The following is a 5,079-nucleotide window of genomic DNA, read 5'->3' as shown; positions in this document are numbered from 1 at the left end:
TTTCAACAGGACAACTCCAACAACATACGCAATACAGATACAGTATCCATTGTTGTCTTTTATTCTATGAGTGTGACTGCATGTGCTTACCTTTAGTTTGTAACCAAAGATTGTCTGTAAACTCTGTATCTTCAATTATTGTTTGTCCATGCTCTGCTTTTTTTTTCTTCTCTCAACAAAACCTACCCAAAAAGAAACCCCCATTCCCATCCATTTTACAAACCCTAACCCTCTTCCCCCGGGCTGTGTTGTTTTGCTTGATGTCTGACTAAAATGACATCAATAATTCCACACACTTGCTGGGGAGGATAAGGTGATAGCAGCAACAGGCTGGTGAAGGAATACGAGGATATCTTCTAGACTTACTCAGCTTCAGTACTATATCTTCTAGTAGTAGTAGCCAATGTCAAATAAATTCAACGCAAGTACTAGTTATACTTGCAATACTTTACCATTTGTTAGGCTACATTATGGCACTGTTCTAGTGTACTGTCACCTGCTATTTTCTCGATCGTACCGTAACCGTTGTAATGCTACAGTAAGGAGTACAAACAAGGTTTCGTTTTCTTTTTTTCCATAGGCATGCAACTGCCACTGTGTCACACCACTAGTACCACCGCAATGAGGAAATGTCACCCGCCCAGGAATGACAACGTTAATCCCCATTTCACCTGGAGCCAGCCCTGGGCCTAGCCCTAATTTCTAACACAAATTACAGGTAAGATAAGCGTTTGGTGGGAGGTAGTATAATGGAGTATTATTTCGGAGTAGACAAGAGATTGACGGTTGTACTACTAAAGTCCTACGACTGTTCAGGAAAACAAAGTTACTGTTACACCCCCGCCCCCCACCCACCAGACTGAAAAGCAGTAAAAAACAGGTATGGTCAGATAAAGTTGAAAAATATATTTATTTATCCCTAACAAAATAATCTCCCTCACCCACCCTAACCCCAACGATTGTCTCTGAAACGTCCCAAAACGATCCCAACTCCCAAATCCCACCCCCCAAAAGTCTATAAAAAAAGGGCAAGGGACACTCCACTACTGGAGGGTGCTGGTGCTGGTGCATGATGCGGCATGGGCATCATACTCCTTGCGGAGGGTGGCAAGCTCGGAGCGGAGGCCCTTAACCAAGGTCTTATACCTCAGGACCTCCTGCTCCAGGTTGGACATGCGGACTCGTAGGCGGCGTTGGCGTTCCTTGCAGCTCCTGTGGGGGGCAGCTGGTATTTCGGTTGCTTGGCGGTGGCGGTCGGCTTTCTTAGCCCGGCTCGGTCCCGCTGGCTTAGTCACGGAGGAGGATGCAGTGGTCACAGTCGAAGATGTTGCCCCGCTCGACTGCGTGTCCTCCTCCTCCTCCAGGGCCACCAGCCGCCGATACTCGGCGACTGTGGCCTCCAGCCTCCGTTGCCGGGCCAATCTAGCCTGCTCCCTCCTTGTTGTTGATTTGGAAGGAGCAACTATATGAAGAAAGAAAGACATAGTCTGTAACCATGCTCCTTATTAATAACACAAAGTGATTGAGCCGAAAGTTGGGTCACAGAGTACAAGTAGCAAATTGAAAGCTCAGTACATAACTATTGAGGACAGTATCTATGTAACCTCCCACTTCTGCATCCTTGCTCTAACAGTAGTGGTAGTTTAATGAACTAATCCTACGACCACTATGGACTTCCATTACAGTCGACTATGACAGTACACCAGTCTTATTCTTCTTCTTCTCTCTTGTTTAGGGAAATGGGTACGTTATCTTATGCAAGCCGGCAGAATGACATGGACACAGCACAGTGAAGTTGCACCCGAGAAAAAAAGTTGCACACCATGATGATGGAGACAGACTTGCGTTACTGTACCGGTCCAGTACATGCAGGTGGTGAAGCTATTACTTTTCTATTACGGGTGGCACTGAGAATACTCTGTTACAAGGGCTACTGCTTAATTAATTTACCTTTCACCCTACAGTGCAAATGAGTACTAGAAAAGGAAACTGAAGAAGCTAACTAATTTGATTATCTATCACTTCACATGGGACGTATTTAATGACAGATGAGATGACTTTAGGTGCTTTGCTTAATATTGAGTGAACAGTGATACACCCACACATGAATGACGTACTACAAGTAAACTAAAGTTATTAAGAGAGGTACGGAGTGTCCACCGTAATAACCAGATGTATGCTGTGCATGCAAACGCAATACAAAGTACTGCTACTATTCATGGTAGTATTGGACACATTTACAATTTCTTTTCCTTGCCTTCCCTGCACTGGGACGGACGTGCGGGTGCGGTGGTACATGCTCTTCAAGGTAACACTTACTTCACCTGGCGACCATATACTCTCTCTAGATACACATGTGCTATGTAAGAGTCAGAGAATACCATGCTCCAGGCATCCATTCAGTCAAAGTATACGCACACATACAGTTTCTGTTTCACCCACCCAGGCTGCTGTCCTTCCACCCATCCTTGCTTCATCATTGACCCAGCCATGCACCATACCATATTCTTTCCTTCCCAGCCACCTCTGGGTCCAAGCAAACACATATCGTTCTTCTTTGCCAGCCATCATACAAGTTCGCTTCCCACTTACTTACACCCTTCTTTCGCTTTTCGTTCATCCCATCCATCACGTTCGTCTAAGAACTTATTGGGATTCTTCTCACCAAAAACTTCACAGCTAAGTCGAAGTACATTTCGAGGAGGCTACTACCTGGTTGATTTGTAATTGTAATACACCCGTGCAGAAAGCACACTATGCAGTCTTCAATCTCAATAAGTAAGGAATATATAGCTTACCTGTTTCCGCCACCACCGTTTGATCCCCCACAGGAACGGCCACCAGCTCTTCTAACGCCGCCTCCTCCCCAGAGGCCTCCGAGTCCAAGTCCAACACAGCCACCTCCGCGCTGGCCCCGTCACCAGATGTTACACCTACAAAGTACATTTAAGAAAGTTAGAATACACCACTCACTACTATATAATATTTGGTCTAGGAGAAATGTTAAAAAAACAGAATACAATGTAATAATTTGTGACTGTCTACTCCATAGTAAAAATGTCCCATTTTCCAGGGAAGGCTGTTGTCTTGCTGCACTTTTATGCACAACTGATGAATGCTTGCTTTTGATTTTTAACACGCACCACTTTTTCTCCTAACAGACAGAAGCTTGACTCCTGAGTCCTAAGAACACGACCAGGATCAAGTTCAAACTAGGTGAGAGTTCGGCTCGACCACAAGAAATGTGTCCAATTAATCGTCAGCACTAACCACTTTTCCGTTTACAGTTAAATAGTTTTATGACAAAGTAGATTTTAATAAATGTGTTTACTTTTAATAAAGCTTTTACACTTAAATAGACTCTGTGGTTTTTGTTCCTCTAGACTAGAGTGGATGAGCTAAAGGTTTTGGAATTTTTGCAAGCATGAGTGCCTCTGACACTTCTTGACTGTGCTGTGACTCCGTACTACTCTCTTGTCCTGCGTACGATAATCTAGAGATCATTGGGGATCTATAATCGGTGACTTCGGGAGCTGAATGACTCTGCCACACTATCTAGTCAGTAAGGAGACAGTGCATAGAGGTATTGCTGAATATAATGGGAGTCCAATGGAATTGCCAAATGTCCAATCTTAGTTAGCTACACAGACAGACTAATAAGAATAGTCTAGTAATACCACAGGGAGTCATATTCGAGGCAGGATAAGAATTTATATCCAGTCTACAAGAAGATCAAAGACGATTTAGAAAAAATCGAATGAGGAACGCTAGGAAAAAATAGGTACTGTTTATTAAAATGTAAACTTACTGGGGCCAGCAAAGGAGCCCTCGCCTGCCCGATCCTGGCCTGCATCCTCAGCACCCTCCTCCTGTGTCCTCTTGCCCTTGGGGGGAGCTGATGTACAACATGAAAGAAAGAAAAACCATAAAACATGGATGAGATTTTTCAACCAAATCAAACATTTCAAAAGAACAATAACAACATATTTTGGAAAAATAGCAAATAGATAGACAACTATTCCACGGGATCTATCTCATGTGGTATACTACGTTATTCGTATTGCCTGATTTGCGGAACGTTGACTTAGAAAGTTCCTATGTAACTCAATAAACAGACTACTAAAGAGGTTTGCCTAGGCCTGGCACTGCAGGCAGCAGTGCGCAACACGTGACAGACAAAGTCCATCCTGCTTGCAGATCAGTGAATACTCAAACTATCAATCCACCCGCCACCACCGCCACTATTTCTTCTGATAGCCATGTGACTGTCTAAAGGAAGGACTGGACTTCAGTCTGTTGGGGCTGATTTATAAGTCCCTTGCGGAAGTTGCGGCTGATTTTCCTCCATTGTTGTGTGTCTTTTCTGACGCAGCGGCAGAACAAAAGACTCGCCATGGTGTTGGTGCGGCGTATATATTAAAAAAAAAAACACATATGGGCATATGGGCGATGCATCACGTTGTAAAGCCCTGCGCCATCAGGGGGCGTTCCGGCGCAAGGGAGGGCGTACCTGCGCAGGAACGAATCCTAAAAGTGGCTGAGGGAAATCTACAAGATGTCAATCAGTCATTTTTAGGACAATGATGCATGACTCAAACCCTGCGCGCTTGAAGCCGACGTACGGCTTGATGCAGCATTGGGGAGATAGGGTACCCCAGAGCATTGCTGGAGCTGCGCCATCGTTGGCACGCAACTCCAGCAATGCGCTGCCTTTACGGCACAGATGCGTAAGGCTTCTGTGACGTTTTGGGCCAATGGGTGGTGGTGGCATGGCACACAATTACTGCCGCATCCCTGCTACTTTGCAGGGATGCGCCGGTAATTGAAAATATGACCCTTACTGTCTAGCATTACGCAGTTCTTTTCTTTACAGTACACTCATACATAATTTCTCAGGCCAATGAAATGCTTCTGAACACAACATACAAAACAAAGAAGCATAGTAGCAAGCAAGGCTACTGAGAAGGAGAGCAGTGCACCTGAAAATGAAATGCATAGAAGATTTTGAAATATAATTTACCTCAATGTAATCGGCAGCATTATTGCTCTTGGTAAAGAACAAAGATTTGCAAATAACAG

General features: G+C 44.5%; 1 long non-coding RNA gene across 1 annotated transcript; it reads left to right on the top strand.

The window, feature by feature from the left end:
• Window positions 1–627: 627 nt before the first annotated feature.
• Window positions 628–3,216, top strand: LOC144783281 (uncharacterized). The gene is made up of 3 exons (XR_013601423.1): window positions 628–718; window positions 1,736–1,872; window positions 3,162–3,216. It is a non-coding gene; the product is annotated as an uncharacterized LOC144783281 (long non-coding RNA).
• Window positions 3,217–5,079: the final 1,863 nt, after the last annotated feature.

Source organism: Lissotriton helveticus, chromosome 9, assembly GCF_964261635.1.
Source record: "Lissotriton helveticus chromosome 9, aLisHel1.1, whole genome shotgun sequence".
Classification (NCBI taxonomy): Eukaryota; Metazoa; Chordata; class Amphibia; order Caudata; family Salamandridae; genus Lissotriton; species Lissotriton helveticus.
This window is presented reverse-complemented; position numbering and strand designations above follow the sequence as displayed.